Source organism: Telopea speciosissima, chromosome 5 (assembly GCF_018873765.1).
Source record: "Telopea speciosissima isolate NSW1024214 ecotype Mountain lineage chromosome 5, Tspe_v1, whole genome shotgun sequence".
In the NCBI taxonomy this organism is placed as follows: Eukaryota; Viridiplantae; Streptophyta; class Magnoliopsida; order Proteales; family Proteaceae; genus Telopea; species Telopea speciosissima.
Window position 1 is genome coordinate 34,581,862 of NC_057920.1, and position 15,424 is coordinate 34,597,285.

Consider the following 15,424-nt stretch of genomic DNA (forward strand, 5'->3'; position numbering starts at 1 on the left):
ACACGTCTCTTAAGAGATAAGGACACTATATAGAAAAGCCCTAAGCCAAATAAAGTACAGAAATGCACCCAATAACCCCAAACAACCCACCCGGTCTAGTTCAGATCGGAACTGAACATATATCAAAATACGTATCGATTCGAAGGTTTTGACCCTCAACATCTCATCCACACCTCTCATAAGAGGTAAGGACACTTTATAGAAAAGTCAAAACTCAAAAAAGTACAGAAATGCTCTCCAATAAACCAAAACAACCTACCCTATCTGGTTCGGATCAAAACTTAACATATGTCGAAATACATAACGATTCGAATGTCTCAACCCTCAACATCTCACCCACACGTCTAATAACAAATAAGAACACTTTATAGAAATGCCCTAAGCAAAGAAAAGTACCAAAATGCCCCTCAATAACCCAAAATGATTGTCCTGGTCTGGTTCGCATCAAAACTAAACATATGGAAAAATACGAACTGATTCAAAGGTCTCGACCCTCAACATCTCATCCACACGTCTCATAAGAGATAAGGATACTTTATAGAAAAGCCCTAACCCAAAAAAGCACAGAAATGCCCCCCAAAAAGCCTAAATGGCCCACCCGATTTGGTTCGGATTGAAACTGAATATATGTCAAAATACGTTTCGATTCGAAGGTCTCGACCCTCAACATCTCATCCACACATCTCATAAGTGATAAGGACACTTTTTAGAAAAAGCCTAAACCCAAAAAAGTTCAGAAACACCCCCAATAACCCCATATGACCCATCCGGTCTGGTTCAGACTGGAACTGAACATATGTTGAATTACCTATCGATTCGAAGGTCTTGACCCGCCACATCTCATCAACACCGCATATTAGAGATAAGGACATTTTATAGAAATGCCATAATCCAAAAAAGTATAAAAATGCCCCCAATAAGCCCGAACAACCCACCCTGTTTGGTTTGGATTAGAACTGAACTTATGTCAAAATAAGTAAGAATTCGAGGGTCTCGACCCTCAAATTCTCTTCCACATGTCTCATAAAAGATAAGGAGACTATATAGAAAAGCCCTAACCCAAAAAAATTACAAAAATAACCCCAATAACCCCAAACGACCTACTCGGTCTGGTTCGGATCGCAACTGAACATATGGCGAAATACGAATCGATTCGAAGGTTTGACCCTCAACATCTCATCCACACCTCTCATAAGAGGTAAGAACACTTTATAGAAAAGTTGTAACTCAAAAAAGTATAGAAATGCCCCCCAATAAACCCAAACAACCCACCCTGTCTGGTTCGAATCAAAACTTAACATATGTCAAAATACGTAACGATTCAAAGGTCTTGACCCTCGGCATCTTATCCACACGTCTCATAACAGATAAAAATAGTTTATAAAAAGCCCTCACCCAATAAAAGTACCAAAATGCCCCCCCAATAACCCAAAATGATCCTCCAGGTCTGGTTCGCACCGAAACTGAACACATAGCAAAATATGTATTGATTCGAAGCTCTCGACCCTCAACATCTCATCTACACGTCTCATAAGAGATAAGGACAATTTATAGAAAAGCCCTAACCCAAAAAAGTGTGGAAATGCCCCCAAAAAAGCCGAAAGGTCTCAACCCTCAACATCTCATCCACACGACTCATAAGAGATAAGGACACTTTTTAGAAAAGCCCAAACCCAAAAAAGTTCAAAATACCCCCCAATAACCCCAAACGACTCATCCGGTCTTGTTCAAATCAAAACTAGACATATGTCAAAATACGTATTGATTTGAAGGTCTCGACCCTCCACTTCTAATACCTCTCATAAGAGATAAGGACACTTTATAGAATAGCCCTAACTCAAAAAAAGTACAGAAATGGCCCCAATAACCCCAATCGACCCACCCTGTCTGGTTCGAATCTGAACATAAGTCGAAATACGTATCGATTCAAAGGTCTCGACCCTCAACATCACATCCACACCTCTCATAAGAGGTAAGGACACTTTATAGAAAAGCTAAAACCCCAAAAAGTACAGAAATGCCGCACAATAAACCCAAACAAGCCACCCTTTCTGGTTCGGATCAGAACTGAACACATATCAAAATACGTAATGATTCGAAGGTGTCAACCCTCATCATCTCATCCACACGTCTCATAAGAGATAAGGACACTTTATAGAAAAGCCCTAACCTAAAAGAGTATAGAAATGGCCCCCAATAAACCCAAACAACCCACTCGGTTTGGTTAAGACCAAAACTTAACATATGTCAAAATATGTATCGATTCGAAGGTCTCAACCCTTAACATCTCATTCACACGTATCATAAGAGATAAGGGCACTTTTTAGAAAAGCCCAAACCCAAAAAAGTTTAGAAATACCCCCCAATAACTCCATACGACCCATCCGGTCTGGTTCGGATCGAAACTGAACATATGTTGAATTACGTATCGATTCGAAGGTCTCAACCCTCCACATCTCATCCACACCTCTCATAAGAGAAAAGGACACTTTATGGAAAAGCCCTAACCCAAAGAAAGCACAGAAATGTCCCTCAATAACCCTAAACAGCCCACCCAATCTGGTTCAGATTGAAATTGAACATATGTCAAAATATGTATCGATTCGAAAGTCTCAACCATCAACATCTCATCCACACCTCTCATAAGAGGAAAGCATACCTTACAGAATAGCCATAACCCAAAAAAGTATAGAAATGCCCCACAATAAACCTAAACAACCCACCCTATCTGTTTCAGATTAGAGCTGAGCATATGTCAAAATAAGTAACAATTCGAGGGTCTCGACCCTCATCATCTCATCCACATGTCTCTTAAGATATAACGACACTTTATAGAAAAGCCCTAACCCAAAAAAAGTATAGAAATGCCCCCTAATAACCTCGAACGACCTACCCGATCTGGTTCGGACCAAAATTGAACATATGTCAAAATACGTATCGATTCGAAGGTCTTGACCCTCATCATCTCATCCACATGTCTCATAAGAGATAAAGACACTTTATAGAAAAGCCCTAACCCAAAAAAAGTATAAAAATGCCCCCCAATAACCTCGAACGACCTACCCGATCTGGTTCAGACCAAAATTGAACATATGTCAAAATACGTATCGATTCGAAGGTCTCGACCCTCAACATCTCATCCACACCTCTCATAAGAGGTAAGGACACTTTATAGAAAAGCCGTAACCTAAAAAGTACAAAAATGCCCCCCAAAATGCCCAAACAACCCACCCATTCTGGTTCGGCTCGGAACTGAACATATGTCAAAATATATATCTATATTAAGGTCTCAACCATTGACATCTCATCCACACATCTCATAAGAGATAAGGACACTTTATAGAAAAGCTCTAACCCAAAAATGCACAGAAATGCCCCCCAATAACCCCAGAACGACCCACCCGATCTGGTTTGGACAAAAAATGAACATATTATGAATTCACCTAGAGGGGGGGTGAATAGGTGAAAGTAGGGAATAAAAACTTATTGCGGAATTAAATAAGTTATCATTGAAATTAAACAAATAACAAAGATTACATAAGAGATTTATAGTGTTTCGGCCAATACTTGCCTACGTCCACTCCTCTCACCTTAGAGAGAATTTCACAAAAAAGAATCTTGAGTATGAGCAAGAGAACTCGTACAAATCTTGATTAATGAGCAAGAGAACTCAACAAAAAATAATCTTGATTTTGAGCAAGAGGACTCAACCTACTCTTGATTCTGAGCAAAAGGACTCAACCTGTCACGCCCCCATCCCGATGTAAGATATTTTGCCACTATAAGGGGTGATTGGGACAACACATGTCATCTCAAAACCTACCAGGATCACAAATACAGTGTCCCGAGCCATAGTCCACCCTATCATCACCTTTTGATAACAGAAAGGAACGTATCAAATGGAATAAACTTTTCCAAATATAGAGATAGTGGAAGCGAAGTTAAATTAAATTATATGGAATTATAGAGCATCGGTTCTCTAATGATAACACATAATACCGTTTCAATATTTATAACCATTCACTACTCTCCTTATAAATAAGCATACAGTTTATACCTAATTCTGGAATGAATATAGAAATTAAATAATAAATAATTACCCCAAGGGCACCAATCTTGGGTGTACACTTACATCCAAGTCACAGCCATCGGCTCTACTTGATTAGCATCCAACGGTGCTCATCAAGAGTGGTACATCCTGCATATCAACTAAAAAGAGGTTACGCAATGAGGTTTGCTACACTAGCTAGTGAGAGAGCAAAGGCGAATGCACATATATCACACAATCAATATCAAGCAAAATAATGCATGCCAATGTTAGATTCATTTTTCACCTAGCACACAAATCTATCGGTCAAGTATATGCTACTGTGATAACTCAGGAGACACTGAGGGTCACTTATCATATCGCCTCAGCGAGTCCTCAATTATCATGAGGGGACCTACACCGGTAGAAGCCATCATGACCACCTAGTGGTAGACCCTGATAGTCATCACTACCCCTGTCCTAGCCTCTCCCACCTCCACAGACCACAGGTGCTTAGACTATCCAACACCCAAACCCCTATTGGCAAGGGTCGTAGCATAAGAGAATAAGCATCCTATTCGCAGATATACTACATGCAAATCCTACTTCCCGAGAGGTATTTCGGGTGCATCAATATCCCATTCCATCTAGTACCCAGGTACTAGCATGGCATAGCACATACAGATCAGGATGGCATATAACAGTTTTTATAATTAAATAAAGTGGGGTTCCGATATCGACACACCCAGCACCATAGCCCAATACAATTGTGAGCATATTATCACATTCACACAATTCACATATGAGATAAAAGATACAATGCGCACAATGCTTATATTTATATAATAGCATGCTTAAGATTTGCATATTATAATATTCAAACCCAACAAAATCAACCTGAACCCACTCATAATAATTTAGATATCGTTCGATGTGTTTGGTACGAATTGCCTTGATATATGCTCTCCCACACTGTTTAGGTAGCCTAGGGATACATGAAACATAAGGTTAGAAAGTGTGGACAGGTCCTAAGAGGTGCCCCAAGTGTTATAGACAAGAAATTCTAAAAATGAAATCCTTAAGTCAATCTGATCCCCAGCCTTCTTCTTGAGATCCAACAGCCTCATGAGCTAGGGGAGGGTGTCCTAAACCTTCCTAAGGGCATAATGTCTCATATCATTCATTGGTCTTGGGAGATTCCATAGCTTGGTCTCTCCTTAGGATTTTCCATTTCTAGGTTGAGGTCACAAGTCCCTTAGGACAGCAAAGGGGTTTTGAGGGCATTAAGGGTAGGCCTTGGCACCCCGATAGGTCAATTAATTAATACATTTAGGGGATACTTTAGGTAGTAATTAACCCCCAACAAGGTTTACTAAGTCTTACACAAGCAACCACAATGTAAGTGAGGTCACCGGATTAAAGTCATGTTGCTAAGTTGCTGTCAAAATATATCAACCAGGTTTGGGCCTACTTTTGAGGGTCTTTTATTTGGATTGGGCCTATGGTTTCTTTATAAAAAATATATCCCTTTGAGTCTATTTTACAACACAACTTGAATCACATCGATACGATATGTATCAACAAAATTACGACCAAAATACTGAACAGTTGTCATGCTATAAACTGCGGGCAGATCCATGAATGGATTCTATTTGTGTGAGTCCACCCATGCATCCGATCGAACCCTGAGACACACCCATGCGGGCGGATGCACAATTCTGAGTCTGCTGCTGAGTTTGCTCATAGCAAAACTGAGTTTTCCAACTCTAAACTTCTTCCAAATTGGTTCCCAAGTCCCCCAATGGCTTCAAGGGCTTGTAGGGATGACTTCCAAGGTTCATTAGGGTCCTAATAACCCTAATGGCACAAATCATTAAGGGATCTATGGTTTATATCCAGATTCTCAACCCAATCTTGGGTTTTTGGGTGAAATCCTTAGGTTTTCATGGCTTAGGTTGTATAACACACCATCAGGAGGATTAAGGGTGTGCAATGGCACCCAAAGGAACCAAGAACAAGCTCCAACACAAGAGCATTGGGTCTCAAGTGGAACCCTAGCTATTCCCAATCTCAAAATCCCAAACCTAAACTTGAAATTAGAGAAATGGAGAGGGAGAGATGGGAGATGTCACTTACCTCTAATGGAGAGCCAAAACCTAGGGCTAGGTGAGCCCCCTTCTTTAACCTCCTTCTTTTCTTCTTCTTCTCCTTCTTCTTCTTCCTTTCCTTTTCTTTTCTTCTTCTCCTTCTTCCTTTCTTTCCTTTCCTTTTCTTCTTTCCTTCTCCGGACAGCAAGAGGCGAGGAAGGAGATGAGGTGTAGGAGGAGAGGGCAGCATTCTCTCTTCTCCCTTCCCTTCTCTTCTTCTTCTTCTTCTTCTTCTTCTTCTTCTTCTTCTCCTTCTTCTTCTTGTCCGGTTTCAGCAAATGGGAGAAATGGGAATGAGCTAAAGAGCTCATCCCATAAATAACTAAAATGGGCCTTAGGGCCATGTTTGGTTTAGGTCCTTAGAATGTATTTAATCCCTTAGGCCTTAAATAGGTTTTAGTTAGGTCTTAGGGCTTGTTTGGTCTAAGTCTTAGACCATTAGGTCCATTTAGTTAGTTAGGGTCTGTTTGGGTTGCACCCTAAGTCCATAGGACTTAATTGTCCTCTAATGTCTGTTTGGTTTAGGTTAGGGTGTATAAAACCCATTAATTACTTAAGTTAGGCCTTGGAGGCCCCACTTCATGGTCCAAATAATCCAATCAATGGTGAGAGTAGGGGTCCATATGGTCCAAGAGTCCAATTAGGGTGTCCGAGACACGGGTATGAGGGTCCCACCGAAGATAGCACGGGTGGATTATCGATCGGATTCACCAGCAGTAGATCCAGTCGTGACTCCGATGCTGCTATCATGGCCCAAACTTCAAAGAAAATTGTGGGGCTTTGGCCCACACTTCCAAAACTTCGAGAGGATTCTTTTTATAATATTTTAAGTTCAAGGTTATCAGTGTTGACTATGGCCATAGGGCATTACCCTTAGATAAGGTCTAAATTGCCCCGTGGTATTTGGGTATATTTGGGGTGCGGGTGTAACACAAGCACACATATAAAGTAAAGAGTACAAAAGATTAGAGTTACCTCAACTTTAGTAGTGTTTTGCTACCTTTCACTTTGAAGCTTAATGCTAGGTGTGGTGAAGGAGCTAGTGAGGGAATGTACTTGAATGAATGCTTGGTGAAGAATGCACACTTCAATGCTTTGGATGGTCAAGTAGTAATTTCCTTTGATGCCTTTGATTAGCTGTGATTAATTGTATTTAGCTTAATTAATCTCACCTATTTATAGGTAAAGGTGCTCAAAACATCTAAAACTAAATGATAAATTCGGACACTAATCTGTCCTAATCCGGTATGCCATTTCTCAATTCGGCATGTAGGATCATGGAATATATCCGTTGACCAACGGGTAATTCATAACGATTATATGCCAATTCGGTATGTTGGATCATGATTCGACATGCTGGATTATGATTGGTATGCCGAATCAGATTCGGCACATTCCGTTTGCTCTCTATGATCAAACCCTGAGATTGTATTAAGCAGGCCAAAAGTGATTCGGCATGCCAGATTAGCAAATTCTACTAAACCATGTTAAGTCCTTTGTTGGACTTACTTGGATGATTCAAAATTGGTTTGGTCATATGGATTGGGTTAATTAAACCTCCTAAAGTCCATCTAAATGAAGGCATGCTTGTGTGTGTGCATTACATCATTTGTGACATTAATTATGATTTAACAACTTAGTACAATTCGAAGTCTTCAATCTTCTTCAAGTCTTAAACTTCACTTCTTTACAAGAGTATCTTCAAAGTGAATTCCTCTAACTTGTCTTGATCTTTGTCTTCAAAAATTTGTTCTCCATTCTTCATGATTCTTTGATGTCTTGAAAGATTGGACAAGGATCAATTTGCTTTGAGCATCAATCTCTTGAAATGAGTGCTCGCTCTTGAATTGAGTGCGTACTCCCCATCACTTGGTGCTATGCTCTTATCTATGCATCTTTTAGACAAGAGTTAGTACAATTCGGTTTATTTGTAATCATCAAAACATTTATATCATTATTATAGATGATTGGAGTTTATGTATGAGGACTTTTCCTCAACACATATGTCAAAATACGTATGGATTCAAGAGTCTCGACCCTCAACTTCTCATCGACATGTCTCATAAGAGATAAGGTTAGAAAAGCCCAAACCCAAAAAAGTTCAGAAATACCCCCCATTAACCCCTAACAACCCATCCGGTCTGGTTAGGACTAGAAATGAATATACGTTGAATAACATAGCGATTCTAAGGTCTCGACATTCCACTTCTCATCCACACTTCTCATAATAGATAAGGACACTTTATAGAAAAACCCTAACCTAAAAAAAGTATAGAAATGCCCCCAATAACTCCAAACGACCCACCCGATCTGGTTCGGATCGGAATAGCACATATGTTGAAATATGTATCGATTCGAAGGTTTTGACCTTCATCATCTCATCCACACCTCTCATAAGATGTAAGGACACTTTATAGAAAAGCCATAACTCAAAAAAGCACAGAAATGCCCCCCAATAAACCCAAACAACACACCCTGTCTGGTTCGGATCAAAACTTAACATATATCAAAATACGTAACGGTTCAAAGGTCTCGACCCTCAGCATCTCATCCACACATCTAATAACAGATAAGAACACTTTATAGAAAAAAAAAAGTACCAAAATACCCCCCAATAACCCAAAACGATCCTCCCGGTCTGGTTCGCACCAGAACTGAACATATGGCAAAATAAGTATAGATTCGAGGTCATGACCCTCAACATCTCATCCACACGTCTCAGAAAAGACAAGGAGAGTTTATAGAAAAGCCCTAACCCAAAAAAGTACAAAAATGCCCCCCAAAAAGCCCAAACGACCTACCCGATTTGGTTCAGACCGAAACAGAACATAAGTTGAAATATGTATCGATTTGAAGGTCTCGACCCTCAACATCTCATCTACACCTCTCATAAGATGTAAGGACACGTCATAGAAAAGTCGTAACCCAAAAAACTACAGAAATGCCCTTCCAAAATGCCTAAACGACTCACCTGGTCTGGTTCGAACCCAAACTAAACATATGTCAAAATACGTATCTAAAGGAAGGTCTCGACCATCAACATCTCATCCACATGTCTCATAAGAGATAATGACACTTTATAGAAAACCACTAACCCAAAAAGTACAAAAATGCCCTCCAATAACCCCCAACGACCCACCCGGTCCGGTTCGGACTGGAAATAAAAATATGTCAAAATGCGTATGGATTCGAAAGTCTCGACCCTCAACATCTCATCCACACATCTCATAGGAGATAATGACACTTTTTAGAAAAGCCCAAACCCAAAAAAGTTCAGAACCCCCCAATAACCCCTAAAAAACCCATCCAATCTGGTTAGGACCAGAATAGAACAAACGTTGAATTACGTAGCGATACTAAGGTCTCGACGCTCCACTTCTCATCCACCCCTCTCATAAGAGATAAGAATACTTTATAAAAAAGCCCTAACCCAAAAAAAATATAGAAATGCCCCCCAAAAAGCCCAAACGGCACACGCGGTTTGGTTCAGATCAAAATTGAACATATGTCGAAATACGTATCTCATCCACACGTCTCATAAGAGATAAGGACACTTTTTAGAAAAGCACAAACCCCAAAAAGTTCCGAAATAGCCCCCAATAAACCCAAACGATCCATCCGGTCTGGTTTGGATTAGAACTGAATATAAGTCAAAATACATATCAATACGAAGGTCTCGATCGTCAACATCTCATCCACACCTCTCATAAGAGGTAAGGACAGTTTATAGAAAAGCCATAACCCAAAAAAGTACAAAATTGCCCTCCCAAAATGCCCAAATGACCCACTTGGTCTGGTTCGGACCGAAATTGAACATATGCCAAAATACGTATCTATACGGAGGTCTCAACCATCAACATCTCATCCACACGTCTCATAAGAGATAAGGACACTTTTTAGAAAAGCCCAAACCTAAAAGAGGTCAGAACCCCCCAATAACCCCTAACAACCTATCCGATCTGGTTAGGGCCAAAACTAAACAAACGTTGAATTACATAGTGATTCTAAGGTCTTGACGCTCCACTTCTATCCACACCTCTCATAAGAGATAAGGATACTTTATAGAAAAACCCTAACCCAAAAAGGTACAGAAATGCCCCTCAAAAAGCCCAAACGACCTACCCGGTTTGGTTCAGACCAAAATAGAACTTATGTCAAAATATGTATCGATTCGAAGGTCTCGACCCTCAACATCTCATCCACACATCTCATAAAAGATAATGATACTTTTAGAAAAGCCCAAACCCAAAAAAGTTCAGAAATATCCCCCAATAACCCCAAACGACCCATCCAATCAGGCTTGGATCAGAATTGAACATAAGTTAAAATACATATCGATTTGAAGGTCTCGACCCTCAACATCTCATCCACACCTCTCATAAGAGGAAAGGACAGTTCATAGAAAAGCAGTAATCCAAAAAAGTACAAAAATGCCCTCCCAAAATGCCCAAATAACCCACCCGACCTGGTTCGGACCGGAACTAAACATTTGTTAAAATACGCATCTATACGAAGGTCTTGACCATCAACATCTCATCCACACATCTCATAAGAGATAAGGAGACTTTATAGAAAAGCTCTAAACCAAAAAAGTAAAGAAATGCCCCCCAATAACCCCAAATGACCCACCCGATCTAGTTTGGACCAAAAATGAAAATGCGTCTAAATACATATAGATTCTAAAGTCTCGACCCTCAACATCTCATCCACACGTCTCATAAGAGATATGGACACTATATAAAAAGACCCCTAACCCTAAAAAAATATGAAAATGCCACCAATAACCTAAAACGATCATCCCGGTCGGGTTGGCACCGGAACTAAACATATGGCGAAGTATATATCGATTCAAAGGTCTCAACCCTCAACATCTCATCCACACATCTCATAAGGGATAAGGACACAATATAGAAAAGCCCTAACCCAATAAAAGTACAGAAATGCCCCCAAATAAACCTAAACAACCCGACCGGTCTAGTTCGGACCAAAACTAAACATATGTCAAAATATGTATCGATTCGAAGGTCTCGACCCTCAACATCTCATCCACATGTATTATAAGAGACAAGGACACTTTTTGGAAAAGCCCAAACCCAAAAAAGTTCAGAAAAACCCCCCAATAACCCCAAATGACCCATCCGGTCTGGTTCAGACTAGAATTGAACATACGTTGAATTACGTATCGATTTGAAGGTCTCGAGCCTCCACATCTCAACCACACCTCTCATAAGAGATAAGGAAACTTTAAAAAAGAGCCCTAACCCAAAAAAAGTACAGAAATGCGCCCCAATAACCCCAAATGACCCACCCGATCTGGTTCGGACCAGAACTGAACATAAGTTAAAATACGTATCGATTCGAAGGTCTCGACCCTCAACATCTCATCCACACCTCTCATAAGAGGTAAGGACACTTTATAGAAAACCATAACCCAAAAAAGAATAGAAATTCCCCACAAAAAACCCAAACAACCCACCCGGTTTGGTTCGGATCAGAACTGAATATATGTCAAAATACATAATGATTCGAAGGTCTCGACCCTCATCCTCTGATCCACACGTCTCATAAGAGATAAGGACACTTCATAGAAATGCCGTAACCCAAAAAAGTACAAAAATGCCCTTCCAAAATGCCTAAATGACCCACCTGGTCTAGTTTGGACTAGAACTAAACATATGTCGAAATACGTATCTATAGGAAGGTCTCAACCATCAACATCTCATCCACACGTCTCATAAGAGATAATGACACTTTATAGAAAAGCGCTAATCCAAAAAAGTAACGAAATGCCCCCAATAACCCCAAACGACCCACCCGATCTTGTTCGGAATGAAAATGAAAATATGTCAAAATACGTATGGATTCGAAAGTTTTGACCCTCAACATCTCATCCACATGTCTAATAAGAGATAAGGAAACTTTTTAGAAAAGCCCAAACCCAAAAAAGTTCAGAACGCTCCAATAACCCCTAACAACCAATCCGATCTGGTTAGGACCGGAACTGAACAAATGTTGAATTACGTAGCAATTCTAAGGTCTCGGCACTCCACTTTTCATCCACACCTCTTATAAGAGATAAGGATACTTTATAGGAAAGCCCTAACCCAAAAAAGTATAGCAATGCCCCCCAAAAAGCCCAAACGATCCACCCGGTTTGGTTCAGACCGAAACAGAACTTATATTGAAATATGTATCGATTCGAAGGTCTCAACCCTCAACATCTCATCCACACATTTCATAAAAGATAAGGACACTTTGTAGAAAAGCCCAAACCTAAAAAAGTTCAGAAATATCCCCTAATAACCCCAGACGACCCATCCAATCAGGTTCGGATCAGAATTGAACATAAGTTAAAATACATATCGATTCGAAGGTCTCGACCCTCAGCATCTCATCCACACCTCTCATAAGAGATAAGGACAATTTATAGAAAAGCTGTAACCTAAAAAAGTACAAAAATGCCCTCCCAAAATGCCCAAACAACCCACCCGGTCTGGTTCGGACCAGAACTGAACATATGTTGAAATACGTATCTATAAGAAGGTCTTGACCATCAACATCTTATCCACACATCTCATAAGAGATAAGGAGACTTTATAGAAAAGCTCTAAACCAAAAAAGTAAAGAAATGCCCCCCAATAACCCCAAATGACCCACCCAGTCTCGTTCGGATCGAAAATGAAAATGCGTCGAAATACGTATAGATTCTAAAGTCTCGACCCTCAACATCTCATCCACATGTCTCATAAGAGATAAGGACACTATATAGAAAACCCCTAACCCAAAAAAAGTACCAAAATGCCACCAATAACCCAAAACGATCCTCCCGATCTAGTTGGCACCAAAACTGAACATATGGCGAAGTACATATCGATTCGAAGGTCCCAACCCTCAACATCTCAACCACACATCTTATAAGGGCTAAGGACATAATATAGAAAAGCCCTAACCCAATAAAAGTACAGAAATGCCCCCCAATAAACACAAACAACCCGCCCGGTCTGGTTCAGACCGAAACTGAACATATGTCAAAATATGTATCGATACGAAGGTCTCGACCCTCAACATCTCATACACATGTACCATAAGAGATAAGGACACTTTTTCGGAAAGCCCAAACCCAAAAAAGTTCAGAAATACCCCCCAATAACCCCAAACGACCCATCCGGTCTGGTTCAGACCAGAACTGAACATACGTTGAATTACTTATTAATTTAAAGGTCTCGACCCTCCACATCTCAACCGCACCTCTCATAAGAGATAAGGGAACTTTAAAGAAAAGCCCTAACCCAAAAAAACTACAGAAATGCCCTTGAATAGCCCAAAATGACCCACCCGGTCTAGTTCGGATTGAAACTGAACATATGTCAAAATACGTATCGATTTGAAGGTCTCGACCCTCAACATCTCATCCACACCTCTCATAAGAGGTAAGGACACTTTATAGAAAAGTTATAACCCAAAAAAGTATAGAAATGACCCATAAGAAACCCAAACAACCCACCCAATCTGGTTCGGATCAGAACTGAATATATGTCAAAATTCGTAATGATTCGAAGGTCTCAACCCTCATCATCTGATCCACACGTCTAATAAGAGATAAGGACACTTTATAGAAAAGCCCTAACCCAAAAAAAGTATAGAAATACACCCAAATAACTCCAAATGACCCACCCGGTCTGGTTCAGATCGGAACTGAACATATATCAAAATATGTATCGATTCAAAGGTCTTGACCCTTGACATCTCATCCACACCTCTCATAAGAGGTAAGGACAATTCATAGAAAAAGAGGTAACCCAAAAAAGTATAGAAATGCCCCCCAATAACCCCAAATGACCCACCCGGTCTGGTTCGGACCGAAAATGAAAATATGTCAAAATACGTATGGATTCGAAAGAGTTGGCCCTCAACATCTCATCCACACGTCTAATAAGAGATAAGGACACTTTTTAGAAAAGCCCAAACCCAAAAAGGTTCAGAACTCCCCAATAACCCCTAACAACCCACCCGATCTGGTTAGGATCGGAACTAAACAAACGTTGAATTACGTAGCGATGCTAAGGTCTCGACGCTCCACTTCTCATCCACAGCTATCATAAGAGATAAGGATACTTTATAGAAAATCCCAAACCCTAAAAAGTATAGAAATGCCCCCCAAAAATCTCAAACGACCCACCCAGTTTGGTTTAGACTAAAACTGAACATATGTCAAAATATGTATCGATTCGAAGGTCTCAACCCTCAACATCTCATCCACACGCCGCATAAAAGATAAGGAAACTTTTTAGAAAAGCCCAAACCCAAAAAAGTTCAGAAATATCCCCTAATAACCCCAAACGGCCCATCCGGTCAAGTTCAGATTGGAACTGAACAAAAGTCAAAATACATATCGATTCGAAGGTCTCGACCCTCAACATCTCCTCCACACCTCTCATAAGAGGTAAGGACACTTTATAGAAAAGCTGTAACCTAAAAAAGTATAAAATTGCCCTCCCAAAATGCCCAAATGACCCACCTGGTCTGGTTTGGACCGGAACTAACCATATATTGAAATACGTATGTCAAACCCTGCCCCTGACTGACTGGAATCTTGACTGAAGGACAGGAACCCCTAACATGGCATCCAAGCACACTATGGAGTATCAATCTAGTGGTTGAATTTGATGAAGAAACCCTGAGGATGTCTTCCTACATACCTGTCAGAAGATGGATAGCTGATCCCTGCAATTGTACAGCTCACTGCATAATGTATTGGCTGAACACCAGGCATTCTCTCTCCTCTCCATACATGTGGGTCCCACACCTAAAAATTAGTACAAATGACCCTAAGTAGCGTGTGGGTGCAAGGCCCTGACCCTGGGTCAACTCCCTGTGCAAGCCCACAGAGAATCAGCGTTGCTGAAATCTTTGGCCGATGTACTGGGCGATGCAGACATCACCCAGAGACATCGCCCAGAGTGGGAAATTACTGTTTATCTATGATTTGATCTGTGGGGACCACCCATATTGGACATGGGCACCCCCCCATAGGTTGAGGAAAGTCTGAGGGCCCTCCTCATACCCTTGGATTACTGTGGACCCCACCTAAATGCCAGAATGACTGAGAATGCAGTCAAAAATGCATTTTCAAAAAGGGCCTTAGCAGCCAAAGAGGCCTTAGTCAAGGGTTGGGCTATAAATAGGAGTACCTTGGGCTCATTTAGAGCCCTTAGCACTGTTGAAACCATAGAGGTAAGGAGAAGAAAGA